This window comes from Euprymna scolopes, chromosome 30, assembly GCF_053919585.1.
Source record: "Euprymna scolopes isolate OS-2025 chromosome 30, ASM5391958v1, whole genome shotgun sequence".
Classification (NCBI taxonomy): domain Eukaryota; kingdom Metazoa; phylum Mollusca; class Cephalopoda; order Sepiida; family Sepiolidae; genus Euprymna; species Euprymna scolopes.
Window position 1 is genome coordinate 13,069,014 of NC_136511.1, and position 18,741 is coordinate 13,087,754.

The window sequence follows — 18,741 nt, forward strand, 5'->3', positions numbered from 1 at the left end:
CATATACATATATATATATATACACACTAGCAGATGTACCTGCATATACATATATATATACACACTAGCAGATGTACCTAGCGTTGCCCGGTATGAAACGTAACGTTACATCCCATAAAAAATAAAGTAAAAAAAAAAAACAGAAAGAAACGAGGCATGTACATGCGAGTGTTATGTTTTCTCTGCAGAGTTTACTTCTTGCAAGTAAAATAAAAAAAAATCAAGCTTAGATCTAAACCAAAACCTAAACCACAGTAAAACCAATACGATAACCAGCTTGTAAAGAGCCTAAAACAGTGTTTTCAAACCAGCTTATTCTTAATATAAGGAAGCAGTCATATGAACGGTTCACGCATGCGCAATCATGAAACACTTGAAACAACAGATAAAAATCCGATGGTTCCCAAGTACCAATTTTAAATTTTGACTCCTCAGCAACCCTTTTATTTCGTGATTAAAACGAATTAAAAAGTTTCCGCACGTGTGAATGCCATATTCACCAAATTTCTAGTGTTTAAATAAAATAAAATTCGTTGAGTATATATATTGTCCTCACGCGCAAACACATTCTTACTTTTGTAGACATAAATATGCACATAATCTCTCTCTCTTTCTCTTTCTCTCTCTCTCTCTCTCTCTCTCTCTCTCTCTCTCTCTCTCTATATATATATATATATATATATATATATATCCACTATATTTTGCAGAGTCTGGAGTCTAAAGAGCAGAGTGCATTTTAATCTATTAATAAATGTATTAATACTTTTCAAAGAACAGTGCCTATAGTACTGTAGTTATATAAGAATAAGCTCAATAGGTATATGTATCCTAGAGCCATATTAATGTTGAGTAAAAAAATATTAAAAAATTGTAAATTACGAATCAGTTTCAAAAGGAAAAACAAACACTATAAATTTGAGTGTACAATCGTTTCGGAAACGATGTTCATTTTAATTAAAATTCACAATAATTATTGACAATAATTGCCATTTTTTCTGGAACAACATCTCCTCATCAGAAAAAAATGGAGGAGGGGGTCAAAACACTAAAATAAAACTAGCGTAGGCGGATGTTTCTGCAAATATTTAAAAACATAAGAAATAATTTAAAAAAATGTTAATTTTATGTTGATAAAGGAAATAGAAAATTAGGAATAAAATTAAAGAGAAAAACATTTTTTTTTATAATAAACAAAGAAATACTTTAATAAGTTCCATAAGAAACTTTTTTTTCAAGTTCCGTCAGTATATCTTTGAGTATGCCGCTGTATCTTGCCGACGAATGGTTGAAATAATCACCCTTTGTAGATTTGAATCTCTGGCTATATTAAAATTCAATGACAATAAATCGAGATGTTTAGACCGTAAAGACGAAATAATTTCCGGGCGTATTCATAAACGTTTGATGAAGTTTGACAGATTTGAACTCCCATAAAGTAACATTATTAATCTAGTTATTATCATTTTTTTGTTATTTAACTTCATTTTTTAAAGCGAATTTAACGTTGCATATATATATATATATATATATATATATATATATATATATATAAGATATATATATGCATATATATATATTTATAAATAATATATATATATACATATATATACATATATATATACATATATGTATAAATATATATAAATAAGATATATATATGTATATATATATATTTATAAATAATATATATATAAATATATATAAATAAGATATATATATGTATATATATATTTATAAATAATATATATATATATATATATATATATATATATATATATATATATATATAAAAGAATGTGTATATAAGGGCACGTCTCAGCCTATATACTCAACGAATTTTAGATATACATACATGAAATTTGGTATATAGGGTGTTCAGACATGTTGAACACTTTTTTTATAGAATTTCATCAGATTAAAAAGGCTGTTAAGGAGTAAAAACTGAAAATATATATAGTGAGTCATCGGATTTTTATCTGTTCGCTGTTTCACAAAATGCGCATGCGTGAATCGTCTACATGACAGATTCATCATGTAAAGAATAAGTAGGTTTGAAAACGCGCTTAATGATCATGTCTAGCTGGCCTGATGGGTATTGAACCTGACTCACTGCTTTTAGGTTTCAGTTCCGATCTCAGCTCGATTTTTTTTGTACAAGAGGTGAACTCGAATGGCCATGTTTCAGTTTCTGTCCGTTTTTCTTTTTTACTTCATTTTTTTAAAGCGAATTTAACGTTAGGTTGAATACTTAGGATATTTCTCTTTTAAATAAGACACTTGCATTACGTAAAATATAACATTTACGGATGGGCAATACGGGATGGCCTGCTAGTATATATTTAAATGTGAGAATGTGTGTGCGGACACTTTTCAATCCATATACTCGATAATTTTTTATTTACAAATTTCCAGTTTGGTATATATGATATTCAGACAAGTGGACACACTATAATCGGTTTTCATCCGGGGTGAAAATTAGTAAACTAGTACGTGGGAGCCGTAAGATTAAAAAAAAAATCCATATTTAAACTGTTTCACGACTGTGCATGAACGGTCAAGAAACATAACCGTTTTTTTATGTTAAGTATAAGATTTTTTGAAAACACTTTGTAAATGTCGTGTTATGCAGGTGTAACGGTTAGCCTACTTGACTCAATGTCTCTAGGTTTTGGTTTCAATCCCAGCTCGAATATTTTTGTTTTACATACAAAAAGCGAACTGTTTAGAAAAAAAAACAAACATGATATTCGCATGCACATCCTTCAGTTTCTGTATTAATTAAAATATAATATTTATGCCTATTTTACTACCGAGCAGTGCCGGGCAATATTGGGCGGCTTGCTAGTATATTACATATTTACATGTAATTATACAAGAACGCATATATATATATATATATATATATATATATATATATATATATATATATATATATATATATATACGTTCTTGTATAATTACATGCAAATATATAATATACTAGCAAGCCGCCCGCATATGCATATGTATATATTACATGTGTACATATATATTTATATATAGCAAATATGTACACGTATGTACATATGAATTATATATAGGAATATATTACGTTTTTAAATACGTATACATGGTATATATCAGTCTTTCTGCGCTGTATTACATATGTAGCTTAATATACATTATATATACATATATTATACATATGTATATATATATATATATATACATACATACATACATATATATATAAATATAAAGATAGATATATAGATGGACAGATATTCAGTCATACATACATGAACATATATATATATATATATATATATATATATATATACATGTAAATCTTTGGTTTGAAATGATCTTTGCCTTCTTCGGAGTCAAAGATGTCGAAAGGAAAAGGGGGTCAGAGTAAGGCGGAGTTGATCTTCTTATTAGGACTTTTGAAATGGATGAAGAAAAAAAAGGAATGTCAATAGTTGAAAGGACGTAGTCTGGAGATATGAACCGGTTCGCGTAGAGAGAGAACGAGAAAGAATGAGAAAGAGAAAGAAAGAAAAAAAGAAAGAGAGAGAGAGAGAGAGAGAGAGAGAGAGAGAGAGAGAGGAGCGATCGTCAGAAAAAAAAAATCCTTCAAGACTTTAACTTTTCCAGCGAACAAGTTAAAGAAACCTTAAATGTAAGCCGCATTTTATTAGATTGAGAGCGCGGGAGACTGCGGCTCATATTCTTTAACATCTACATATATACTTAGCATCGTACGCACAGACATACATTATGCATATATATATATATATATATATATATATATATATATATATATATATATATATATATATATATATAGGCATATTTGCACACTTGTTTATGCGCGCGCATTAAAAACTACACACACACACACACACACACACACACACACACACACACACACACACACACATATGCGTATATATAGGCATATTTGCACACTTGCATATACACACACATACATGGGCATATTTACACATACATATTTGCATATACACGCACACGCATCACCAAACCTAGAGAAATCGCACGTAAAGACACAGATATTCATACGCACACACGTAAATACACACATACATATAAAGACGGACACGTATCCGAAATACTGACAGGTATAAGGGCAAGGCAGACAAACACTACACACATATACTGATACACACAAACACACACATATGCACATACAAATATATATATAATTGGAAGTATGAAATTACACTTATGGAAAGTAAGCCCAACAGAAATATTTATGTTTCATTCCTGGTGTAAATCATCAGGCAATTAAATAGACAGATACTGTAGTCGCCGACAATAAAGAAAAAAACAACCATAAACACTAAAGATAGGGAAGTTAATAGCGATGAGGGCATAATATTACTTCAGATCAAAGCGAAAACTTAAGACAATAAACAACCGCTAAGTTAAGCTAATACCAATATCTTCATTGCTACAGTTTGAACACATGAGATAGTACTTCCCCCTCGTTTCTACCCCCTATTTCCTTTCTTTCGCCACATCTCCTTCTAAAACCCTTACTGCTCACATTCACAAAAAAATACACCCGCTTTATTCCAAAGCGAAAACAACACCACGATATGCTTTAAAAAACAAATGTAGTCTTGACTCTCTTTTAAGTATCGCTCCTGTTTGTATCTGATAAGGTGGTCCGTTTCAATAAGAATTCCACTGAAACATGAACGCACATATGTAACCAATAATGTTTGTATAATAACAGACTACATACCAGCTCTGTCCTCAATTGAGCACCATTTAATAATCACACACACATATATTTTATTTTTTTTTCGAGGGTAAACTGTTACATATGGTCGCTACAAACAGCCATCTGTTTCAATCAATGATACTTCGTTAGGCGACCCTGAACCATTCGACGTTATAGAAAACAACAAATGGCTGTTTGTAGCGACCAAATATAACTGTTTACCCTCGAAAAAAATAATAAATATATTTTGCTCTTGTAATCGAGCACTATCTAACAACCTCGTTGTATTCATTAGTCTCTAATTTTGTAACATCTCAAACCTGAATTTATATATATATATATATATATATAATATATATATATATATATATATATATATATATATAAACAATCAAAGCAATGAGAATTAAATGTTTACTCGATACAAGCAAGAGTAAACTTCAATCTAATATAAATATTAAGTAAATAAAAAATGAAAAATAAAAAGCTCAATACAAATACAATAGAGCTTGTTTTGTTCAAAGAGGAAGAAAAGAAATTAAAACGGTAAATAAATTAATATTTACGAGTAAATGTATTGTTCGATAGAATTTTCAAAAACAATTTTCAAAAAAAATCTTTATTCCGCGGAGTTTCAAAGAATGCTATTCTTTCTATTCTTGTCTTCAAAGGGAAGAAAGATATTAGCAAATTATTATTATAGCCGAGCTAAAATTTGCTGGTTATGGTATTAAATGAAACAGCACTTAATGATGGTTGGCTATAAATTGCAAAAATGTGTTCATGTCAATTAAAAAACATATCAAAATAGGGAGTAAATAGGGGACAAAAAACAAACCAGGAGTAAAAGTTCCAGCCTACATGAAGACTCCATCGATGGTAAATCCAAAAAGCGAAGGAATGTTTTTAAAAAAACAACTAGTCAGAATTTCAACGTCATTGGAGCGGGCAAGTTGTAGAGCGAAAATAATCCAAATGGAGAAGTAATTTCAGAGCGAGAAATAATCCGATTGGAAAGGAAATTCAATGTCGTTTAAATTAATATAAAATTGCTCTTGCAATTGCCGAAAAAGCCCCCAAATCGCACAATTGATTATTCAGTCACTTACACACAATCAACTGAACTGCCTCCATGGTTAGTTTGGTGTCATATAGCAAGAACAGACTTTATGTTTAAACATCAGGTCGATTCAAATTAGAATTTTGTAGACGTATATCCAGACAGCGGAAGTTGTCTAGACAGCATAAGAGGCATGATTAGAGTTTCTATAGAGTGTTTCCTGATCTGTTTCATTATTTATTTTCCGTTGTGGTTCCATTATTTGTAGATTTTAAAACCACCATTTCTTAAGAATAAGTTTCGATTGGTCCGTAATTTTTTTGTTCCCTGTATTATAGTCAGTTTCCGATATCCTCGTTCTTTGAGGGTGACTTTTGTAATCGTATTCCATTACCAGTTTGTTCTCAGTCATTATTCATTTCGTCTTCCAGGATTTTCGTTTATGTAAATTAATTTGATTTTGCTGCGTTTGATCTCTAGTTTTTTGGTACCTAAAATTAGAGAGAACACTTACCTATTCTGTGCCTGCAATGTTCCTGTTTTTTGAATTTAGAAGAGCCAACATTCGCAGGATTAGAGTCATGAAACCCAGACCTTTCTTCTGGGTCCCACGTTGTGTAGTAGGTATTTAAGACATTTTTAATTTTGTAGTCCAACACCAAGCCCAGAATTGCTTTCTGTCACAAGTATAGTATTTGCCTCTTATTAAGATGAACGACAAGTTGCGTTATCACGCGTTCATAAAAGACATATCATGCGTACATTGAACACATAAAAACCCTTAACAGACAACACATAAAAAGACACTCAATCTATATATCTATAAAAGTGAACGTGTCTGTCTGTCTGTGTGTCTGTGTGTCTGTCTGTCTGTGTACATTTCCCTACGCAATAACTCTGTCAATTTTTTGTCTATAGACTCGAAATTTGAAATACCGGGTACTGAGATTTGGGAAAATCGATGTGACGGGTGTCAGCCAGAGATTTGGCTGTTAAGGGGTCAAATTTCAACGATTTGACCTTTAAGAACTCTACCAAACTCCTCCGACAATTTTGGGACTAGACACTTGAAATTTTAGATATAGGTTCCTTGAACCGGGATCTAACTTAATAAAGTGATTTGAGCCCGAAACAATAAATTTTAAGGGGTCATAATAGGGGTAAAAGTTTAAAAAAATTAACCATTTTTTTTGTTTTTTTTTGCTTTTTTTTGCACAGCATACACCTCCAAACACCCGAGCAATGCCGGGCACCCCTGCTAGTTACGTATAAAGGGATGTTGGAATATACATCCGCTCACAATTACATTAATATTTTAGGATGTAAAATACTCAGCAATTTCATAACTTATCTTATAGACGTTTAGCTGTCTCAAAGATGATTATTAGGACCGCTCTGATCTACTTTAACTCTGAGTTGAACAAGAATTACTGTGTCCATTCGCTTATAGTTTATTAGCTTTGTTTTTGGGATGTGAGGGGGAGGGAAAATAGAATTGTATCACAACTCTTTCATTTCTGCTATACTTTCAGCTCAGCAAGCGAGTAAAAATGTATACGTCATCAGTGTAAAAGTGAAAATTGTATATTTATTACTTATTTATTAAATCGGTCTCTTTTACTGTTTCTTTTTACGAGTCTTTTTACCTTAAGGGTACTTTTAAAGTGTGTGTTCTTACATATGTGTTCTTATATGGATGTGTGTGTGTTCAATTCTTACACAGTTTCTTGCCTTGAAGAGTCTCGACAAATATGCGCAAATATATAATGTGTACATACCTGCTTGTCTTGTCCAGCGGATGATATCTTCTTGTCGCTGGCTCCATCTCATGGGGAGTGGTCACTGCTGCAGATGCATTGATAACACGAGATGGATTGAAGCTTCAATTTGTTTTATTAAAAAGGCAAGCCTATGTCTCGAACCCATGGTTGTCGGAGGAGAGACCATAATGTCACGTCTGCTTCATCTGCAGTCCAAAACCAACTCTCCCCACGTTGTCACCAACCGGAAACCTACGACCACAATTCTCGTACCCCTAATTTCCGGTACACGTTACACCTAATTTCCGGTGCATTCTATCTAGGTTGACAAAAGGTGACTTGATGAGTGACCCCCCTAAACTCGCTGATGGGAATCGAAAATATATCTACATAACTTGCTATTTCTACAACTACCTAGATAGCATTTAAGCTAGGATTCCTAATACTACATACTGACAAGCGACTAACATATATTATTATTATTATTATTATTATTATTATTATTATTATTATTATTATTATTATTATTATTAGTCGGACATATGGAAATTCCACGCAATGGGAAATATATTTAATCAACAGAAATGATTTGATAAATATATTTTATTAAGAAAAATGTTTTCATAAAGTCCAAGACGACTTAGATTGTCACAATGTCAAGAGATAAAAAAGCTGATTATTTTCTGGATAAGGCGAACAATAGTTTTTAATACAGCAAGACCATAACCCACAGCAAATATAAGTTTTAAATAAACATTTCTATGAAAACACCAAAAAACACGTTTTTGACAAAAACGTGTTAGAGACATGTTTATGTAAATCGCGTAAGAAACATTCACGTGTTTGAGCACGATTCTGACGTCACAAAGAAAGATAGTTATAATATCAGTCAGCAGACGGAGCAGTCAGAGGGAAGTTGAGTTGAGAGAGTCGGAAGAGTGAGTTAGCCGAATCCCCTTTCGGAAGCGAACCAGAAAGGGAGGCAAAGATCATGCTCATCCAGCTGGAATAAATATCATTTGTAAGCTTTTGTCTTCGTCATCAATTAAACCGAAATGTAATGTGTTTTTATCTATCGTCTTTGTAAATTAACATGGTATGAAACAAGCTTCCGAAGTGTTAGCTGTCTATCCCCATCATCAATAATGACTTCCCTTTTCCGTCTTTAAAAAAACTGTCTATTTCACATCTGTTAACATTCATATCAAAAAAGACGTTGCGAGCCTGTCTCTGCTTTATCGCTATTTTCATGGCATGCGCTCCTCTGAGCCTCAATCTATGGTCCCCAATCGCCAAACTTTCACGAAAAACACTCGTCTAGCCACACAACTATAAATAATTTTCCATACTCTTCTTCTGTGCCTAAATCTAAACGTAGATTCCATGAACAAAGTTTCTTAGAACTGAACACCCGTGGAGCTCTATTCCGTTTGCCTGCTTTTATGCTGAGTACAATCTGATTGTCTTCAAGTTCAACATAAACAAATTCTTGATGAACCGTCCCCCTAAGTAATCCAATTTACAAAATTCCAACTACTTATGTTTACTACGCTGTAATCCCATTGACTAATGTATACCTATTAACCAATATCCTCGAGTGCCCCCGGCCGTGATAAATGGTGATTCCTGTGTAAAAAATATATCAGCCTTCTAGTATAAATAGGAAGTCCCTAGGAATTGTCATCACCGTCGTCGCTGTGTACTCTTATCCTCTGTTATATGTCGTGTTCCCATCATGTACCCAGCAACACAACATACACGGTGATTTGGCGCAGTCGACCATTGAACTCCTGTATGGGGTCGTAAAACGAACTTGGTTTACCATAGGAAAAAAAATAGGGTCCTTAAAATACACGAAAAAAATGCTAGGCGAGTTAAAGATAAAAAAAAATTAAATAAATGGAAGAAGACTTTAATTACCACATTCACACGTGGCCTTTACACTGCCCGTCATGACAAAGTATGTAAATACCTTCATTGAAAGATCTGTGGAGAGATGCAACTTGACAGAAAAACGGAAGACAATTCCACAGGCGTGCAGTTCTAAGAAAGAAGCTTTGTTCATGGAATCTACATTTTAGTTTAGGCACAGATAACGAGTGGGGGTAATTATTGATAGTGTTTTCAGATAGACGAGTGTTTCTTGTGAATGTTTGGCGAGGGGGGACCATAAATTGAAGCTCAGTCGAACACTTTCCATGAAAATAACGATACATCAGAGACAAACTCGCAACATCTCTTCTGTGAGATAGAGGTTGCAAGGAAGAGAAAAGGGCATCTCTTACGAGGCTGCGAAGTCTATTTTGAACTCTATCAAGGCAGGACAAGTCCTTTCTAGCAGCTCCTGCCCAGATGTGGCAACAGTATTCCATCCTTGGACGTATCTGGCTCTTATATAAATAGAGAATTGCATCATCAATGAGGTATCTACTGGATCAATAGAAGGATCCCACCATTTTTCCAGCGGCCTTGGCGACATTTGATGTACGTGTTCCATTTAAGATCAGGGGTAAAGGTCAATCCCAGAAGCGTGTAAAAACTTGAGGCCTTCTCAAGACGAGAGCCATTCATTTCAACTGATGCCAGATGGGGATCAGAGCGTTGATGATGTAAAGATAAAAGCTTTGTTTTAGATGCATTAAAAGTAACCAGTCTCTCCTTTCCTCATTGTACCACGTGTTCAAGATCAGAGGAGAGAGATTCGCTAATCCTATAAGATATAACTGTAAGCACATCTGCTGTAGATCTAGTGATGGGAAGCAATTCTCCTTAAGACAACGTTTAAGCAGTTTTGTAAGTATGGGCGCTAGTTCTGGTGAAGTTTTTTGAGTACTATAATTGGAATACCGTCAGAGCCGGTTGTTTTCCTGGAATCAAGGTTTTTGATTAGCTTGGTAACATCACGTACAGATATACGTATATCACATAGCGTGCTTTCTGATACAGGAGGAAATATTGGAGGTTGGTGCTCTTTGTCACAAAGGGTAGAATTAGCTGCAAAATTCTTAGCAAAGAGTTTGGCTTTGTCAGATGCTGACGAGATTATCTCAGGTCCATTGATGATAGTTAGAATAGAGCACACGCTTCTGTTCAGGAATCTGTTTGCTATTTTCCAAAACTGGTGGGAACCAAACCGCTGCTCAGCTACTTTGGACTTGACGGACTGAGCATACACCTCTCTTGCGTTCTTTATTATTTTCTTACAATGGTTGCTGGCAGTCCTGAAAGCGGTTTTAGTTTCCATACATCTATTACGTTGGAAACAGTGGAAAAATGATTTCTGTGTGCAATGGCAGCAGCACATTCTGGAGAGAATTACGGTTGGCCGTTAGGTTTTTGCTGGAACTTTTTCGAGGGTATAAAACAGTCTATACCTACAATTTACCATTCCGTCAGGTCTGATACTATAGAGGACACATCCTTTTTACACATGGAACGCAGATGTAGATCCGATATAAATGTACGGAAGCTATCTCAGTCAGCCATAGTGTATCAATATACTGTACGATGGAGAGGTACGCCTGGGGACTTACTATATTTCATTTTTATCTTAATTGATAAAACAGAGTGGTCGGAAGATCCAAGAGGAGACAGAACAGAAACTGAACATAGTTCAGGGCAAATTGTGAGAAAAAGGTCCAATAGACTCGCATACTGGATGTCATTATCAGGCACACGGGTGGGTTCAAGAACAATCTGAGTGAGGTCATAAGCAATGGAGAAGTTCTAACAGAACCTTCCCTCATGATCGGTCTTGTTTAAGTGGGTCAACCATTCCAGGTTGTTAACATTGAAGTCTCCACATACGTGAATGTTAGCTGAAGGATAAGCAGATAGGACTTGGTCAATTAGTTGATGGTGATATTTCCATTTTATTTTTCGGGTTCTAAGAGTCCAAGCTAGGAAATCCGAGTGAATCAATATGATAAAAGGTATCTTGCATAATTAGAAGCCAATAATTTAAAACAATTAAGTAAATGAGGTTTTCTGTATGTCCAAAAAGAATAAACTAGTGTAGAAAATAAGACAAAGCCCAAATTAAATGAATAGGATATCTCGATCGAATAATTTATAACCTGAAAATCATGACACACGTTAAAGGTGCTACGGTATTAATATATAGATATATATTATTTTAATTGGAAATCCTTATTGAGATGCGTATTATTTATAAATTGATTTATTGCGGACTATTATCCTCATCTTTCTGAGTTCTTGTTTCACGACGTTTCGGCCAGCTATTCCTCTGGCCATCGTCAGGTGGTAACCACGAACTCCGAATCTCCTAACTCCATCATCAGCAATCACTGTATCCATAGTTGTTGTCGCCTTACCACGTTTTTGGCCAAGTAAGCCTCTGCCCCGCTTTGGGTAGGACTGAAACCGCTATCTTCAGACAGTTCTCACCTGATTCAGCGTCTCTATCCACTGCGCCATGGGCCCCGAAGGGCGATCAAAGTCGAATTTTTTGGTCTTATAAATCCACGTTTATTTATTCTGATCTGATCTTCCATACCGAATGTTATATATATTTTATTAATAGTCCGCAATAAATGAATTAATTAATAATATTCATCTCAATAATGAATTCCAATTAAAATAATATATATGTCATTCGGTACGGACCCGACCATTGAAAATCAGATCTGAATAAATAAACGTTGATTTATAAGACTAAAAAATTCAACCTTCGGAGCTCGTGGCGCAGTGGATAGAGATGTTGATTCTCTACGGTTCCAGGTGAGAATTGTCCGAAGATAGCGGTTTCAATCCTACCCAAAGCCGGCCAGAGGCTTACTTGGCCAAAAATGTGGTGAGACGGTAACAATTATGGATGGCAGTAATTGCTGAGAATGCAGTTTGGAGATTCGGAGTTCTTATCCTGTCGCGGTTACCACCTGACGAAGGCCAAAGGAATAGTTGGCCGAAACGTCATGAAACAACAGCTAAAAAAGATGAGGATAATAGTTTGCAATAAATAAATTGATAATATATAGATTAATATTATTAATAATAGTACTACTAGAAGGATCTGTAAGAATTGCACGGAATGAGAAATATGTTTAATGAAAAAATGTTTTGATAAACCTGATATTTTTCTGCATAGCGCAAAAAAGTAGTTCTTTTTGGATAGAAAAACAAATAACACGCACCAAATATGAGTCTATTAGTATTGCTATGAAAATAGTGTCCATTATATTTTAAATATAGAACTGACCTAAATGAAATAAGTTCATAAGTACTAATAAATACTCAGAAACGTAATATTGTGCTACATAGTTCAATACAAATAATAAAATATAACTGTAAGATAATTTTTAATTGATATCTTAATCGAGCACCTCTTGTCAGACAATGTTCTTTTTAGTGTCCTGCTTCTTTCGATTATTCTCCTTTTTTACATAACAGTTCGCTGAAAAGTTGCGTGATGGTCTCTTTTCACGAATTTAGGTAAGCCTTTTTAAAGTCAAATTCCGGGAATTTGTTTTTATAGCAGTTTGGTCATTACAAATAGATAGGTACGTTGTTTTTTTTATAAACCAAATTTCGAGAATTTGATTTTTAAAGCAATTTGCATTAAAAAATGGACTGCCAGTTTAGTTTTTTTTAACGATAAATTTCGATAATTTGTAAAACACCCTGACCTTCCAAAAGGAATTGCCAGGTTGGGGTTTTTAAAGCAAACCTTCGAGAATTTGTTCTTTTAAAGCAGTATGGGCTTCAAAATTTGTATTTAGCTTTTTTAAAGCATAACGAAAAAAGGAAGAAGAAAAATTTTACATAAATTAGGAGCAGCAGCAGTAGTAGTAGTAGTAGTAGTTCTTATTTACAATGCCTCCCCACGGGACAGAGTTAGACACTAGGGTCGTTTTTTAATGTGGAGAAAAGGTACAAAAATAAAAAAAAAATTGTCTCAGTCGTGAAGGACTGCTCCGTTACCGAAAGAGAACAAGAAATAAAAGTGCAGCATCTGCAGAACAGATACTACACTTTGAGGTATTTATTTGCTCCCCCACTGAGCAAATTAGGCACAAGGCCGATTTTTAAAGTGAGGAGTGAAGGGAAAATGGGGACCAACTCCCCTGGGATTAGGGGAGATGGACAGTGACAATTGGTATGAAGAGTTGCCCCTTCATTGACCAAGGTCTTATATGTGGGGTCGCCCCCACATATGGTCTTTGCTTGCAGTATCCAAAAGGCCAAAATAGTAGGTATTAATTTCACGTAGTTTTGTTTTTAAGGTAACACGTTCTCTATCGATAAAGCAATCTAAAAAAGTTATTTTCTAATTTCTTCAACCGATCATGGCTATCACAAAACAAAGATGGCGTAAGATTATAATCAATGGCCGTTTATCTTTGTTGTGTGAAATTGGCGAAAAGCATCACAGTTTGTCACTGATATGATTCACAAATATGTCCCCATTCCGTCGAAAAGTTTCCGTGTAATAAAAACAGTGTTCCCCTCGACGACTATCTGTATTGGTTTTCCATAAGTTTCAGACCTGATATATAGATGGCGCTGCTAAGAAAAGAAAGTTTATCTGATTAACCTTCAAATCGCAGATGTCACAATTAAAGCTCAATCGATTATTGGTTTAGAAATTACAGTTATTTCAAAACAATCTGAGTTTCGTGTTTATAAACTAGGCGTAACGATAAAATTTATCGCCATAAAAAGACGATATGATTCCATTTCCGTTTGAGGAAAACCGGTTTTCTTTTTTGTTGCAGACCATCTACTAGTTGGCCAGTTTTTTACAAATCCCAAATAGAGAAAAAGCCTTCTATTATCTCTGAAAGTGACACAATGTTCAACGATCGAGATCGGAGATGCGCCGCTGTACAACTCATGCTATCTATCGGTCCAAGTTATGACAACAGGATCATTGCTAGCACCCTACAAAATACAAATCCGGATAGTCCAATGCTTGAGGGCACAGGACTCGGCGCCGGCCCACAAGACCTAGGCAACGCTTCAGAAGAAGTGCTACGACTTTGTACTTTTCTCTCACCCCTTCCCTCCCAAATCTTAACCCGTTGAACTAGTTCGTTTGATCATATGCCGAGAACAACACCAACATGACCTCCTACAAAGCCAGCCTGTTCACCGCCATCCGCCGAGTATTCGCAGAGTTCCTGCTGGCGCTTGTAGAAAAGGTATGTTCCCAGTTCCGGACCCATATTAAAGCGGTGATTGAGACCGAAGGCGGCTATATTGAATAGATAAGAGCTCTGCTACATAATCAAGTTACCTGAATTGATTTTTTCAATAAAAGTTTATAAAACTGTCATGTTGCTTTCTTTAAGGCGAGAACTTTATCGTTCCACTCTGTAGTGTTGATTTCGAATGAGAAAACACTGTCCAAACAAACCAAACACTTTCCTGTCCATTGTCTTTGAGATGAAATCTGGAATATTTTCTAAATAATTATTATAATATAATATTATTAGCTTTAGTCGTATTATCCGTTATGGTGCTATTGTAAATTTGACAAGAAAGTTCTTGCGGTTTTTAACTTTTAAATTCAAATGAACATATCTCGATTGAAACAAAAAATTATTGATCGAAATAAGCACCATCAGAATTAACACACTTCTGCCAATGATGCAAAACAAGTGTATTTATGCCAGTAACATATAAATCTTGCGTTCTGGAGGCGATGAAGTCGCTGAAGGCGTTTTTGATAACGCTTAGATTTTTTAAGCATTTCTCACGCAGAGAGTTATCGAGATGATTTAAATAGTAGTAGTCGGTAAGTGAGAAGTCTGGAGAGTATGGCGGATGAGGCAAAGTTTCGTAATCCAATTCGTTCAACTTCTGCAAAGTCGGTTTAGAAACGTGCAGTCCGGCATTGTCGATGAGGAGAATTGGAGCTTTTTTGTTGATCAATGTTTGGTGCTGCTGTCGAAGTTTCTGTATGGGACCAGTCGCAGGCAACTACATAGTCAGCAGCATTTTTTTTTGTGCAACTCTGCATTCGGGAAGTGTTCTGGAGCTTCGCCGGCCTCTAACCACTAAGCTGAGAGTCGCTGGTTGTTGTAAAAACCCACTTTTTATCGCAAGTTACAACCCAGTCGAGAAACAACCCACACCATCGGACCGATTATGACCAATGGTCTCCGACCTAGGGATAGTGCACATGGTACTCAAAATCAAGTTCAAAGTTTAAGGTTATGACCTTAAACTTTGAACTTGACCTTGAACTCCCCCATCAAGGAATAGTGGCGAACCCCAACTTGGTGTGCACCATCCTCACGTGAGGGAATTTATGAAGAGCCACACACAATATGAGCTTAACCTTTGACCTTGACCTTTAAAAATTGAGCATTACGTTTAATACAAGGCAAGGTCGTGTACATCTGCTAGTGTTTAATAATTTGGGTAATATATTATACTTGATGTATAATACCTATTTTTAAAAGTTCACAATAACTTGGAGATCTCTGAATCCTTCTTGTAATTCGTTTTACCCCATTTGCATTTAACAAAATTGGATTACATATAGCCAACATCATTACCCCACACGCATAGCGGCCGTGTTACAAATTAGTACTGGTAGGTTAGTAAGTTTAGGACCGAATCATATAATACAAGAATGTAGGTATAAACACAGACATAATCTTACCTATATATAAAGAAACTGTGTGTGTGTCTGTGTTTGTGAGTTTATACCATATGAACTCCGAAACGGCTCGGCCGATTTTTTTTGAAATTTCACACACATGTACCTTATGTGTCTGAGTCTATTCTTAGATAAGTATTTTATCGAAATGCTCCCGATAAGTACCGAAATAAATAATCGAAAAAATCCTATTAAGAAGAAAAAGCTTGATCATAATTAAAGTGAACACTTTTATACGGTCTAACATCACAAGTGCACTTAAGTAGCATTATCACCGCACAAGCAGAAGGGCATGGTGTATAAAATCAACAGTAGGATCTTTAATAAGACAGGGGCACATTCGAAATGAATGTTTCTGTTTAGAGTACAATTAGACTATGATAGTGTCACTTTAATTCAAACTTTTACATAAAAATCATTTCAAAAGAAATCAACAGTAGATTCTCTACAGTGCAATGTAGATTTCAATATATTTTTTAGTAAGTCACATCGGTTAAGCATGTAAAGCTACCTGTAAAGTTATATTGCGGTGGATCCCTCAACAATAAATCGGTTTGATCGAAAAATGAGCGATTTTACCCATTTCGATAGAAAATAGAAGTATTCAATTCCGGGCAACGTCGGGTCTCGCTGCTGGTTTATAGAAAAAGAGATTTAGTTATGTATCAGGTCATCTCATAAGTTCTATCTGAATTTATGAATAAAGAAAAGAAGTAATCAAATGTTACATTTTATTAAATACTAACGAGGGGTACCCGGCGTAGCCCGGGTGTTTGGAGGTGTGTGTTGGGGGGGGGGTTAAAAAAGTAAGTATGAGGATCGAACCCGAACCGTTGAGGCAAAGTTGTAAAAAAAAAAAAAACGTGCGACGTAAACCATTGCCCCACCGCGACATGCTTATGGAAATTCGTATTTATTTAATTACTTGGATTTAGCAGGTGCTCGTTTTAATGAGTTAATGAGGGCAAGTTTGACTGCGGGATCTCATTTACTACTGAACGCTTTTTTCCCCCAAGATGTTATAGGAAAAAGACTAACCCACATGAATATTTATCTTCCCGAAATCGAGCAAACTAAATAGACAGGCGAGCTTCGTTGTTAACTGTGAGATATTACGATTTATATGTGATATAAAAAGTTTTAAAAAGTTGTGAACCGACCGACCGCTTCTCTGAAAAGCCTTTTGTAGACACACAGAAAAAGCGAACACACATACATACATTTTCGCTTTTATATTTATAGATTTATATCATCAACATATTTTCCCTGATTATCTATGACTCCCTTCCATCTAATAACAAGCTTATTAATTCCATCAGTGTAAAATCCTTTTGGCTTTGATTCGAAGAACTCACAAATGTCAGTTTCAACATCTTTCTGCATTACAAAAGCTGTTCCTTCAAAATGATTTTGTAAGCTACGAAACAAATGGTAGTTTGAAGGAGCAAGGCCAGGAGAATAGGGTGGGCGAGGAATTTTCTCCCAAAGGAGTTCCCTGATCTTTTGCGAGGTGATTCTTGCTGTGTGGGGTCGTGCATTGCCCTGATGAAACATCACTCCTTTTCGATTCACTAGAGCAAGTCTTTTTTTTCCGTCAAAGTTTGGCTCTAATCGCTGACAGTAGATTTGATCATTAATTGTTGCATTAGGTGGTAGCAATTTAAAGTGGAATATTTCTAGTCGCTTCGGCTGCTGAGTTCCCTTTCTTGAACTCATAAAGTATTACATGCCTCAAATAATTCTTGTTAGGGTTCTAATCAAGCACATTTGAATTTTATCGTTCTATAAAAAAATATGTAATTAGTTAAAATGCATCTAAACATAAAAATGTAAAAAAAAAATACACAATAAAAAACAAAGGCAAATAAACAAATTTCTGATAAACCGTCCCCTTAAGTAAGACACTTTATCAAATCTTCAATACTAACGATTACTACGATATTATCCCATTGCTTACTGTACACGCAATAACTCTTATCCCCGAGTGGCTTCCGGGCCTTGATAAATGGTGACTACTATGTAAAAAAAAAGAAGAAAACTTCGGTGATTTGACGAAAATTCTTATTGAAATTTATAGAACTTATGTATAAGCTTTCGGGTGATCTTATGAAGTTTTGTCTCAGAATACGCCTGATAATTACCGATAATCGAAACCGTTATTTCAATTTATCAATCATCGGTAAAGCAATTTTTTCATATCATCGCTTAGAAACACTGATAGAACAACGGGCCGTGAAAATTGTACAGTGGATAAGTTAATAGCGTGTTTTTTTTTTTCGTTTTTTTTCCATGACGTATTCAAACCCAACACGCAAATTTATTAATTTTTTTCATTAACTGCAATAGAATTTTATAAGACTTGAAAATTAACGTGATTTTTTTTTTTGCATGACGTAGTCTGTAGGTTTAAACTCTGCACGTATTTTCTTTCGTTAATTGAAAAGATTTTTATAAAAAAAAACTAGCCCGTGTGTCCGGCGTTGCCTAGGTGTTTCGAGGTGTGTGTTGGGCAAAAAAAAAAAAAAAAAATGGTAGTAGACAGGCACGCTCGAACCCGTACCGCGAG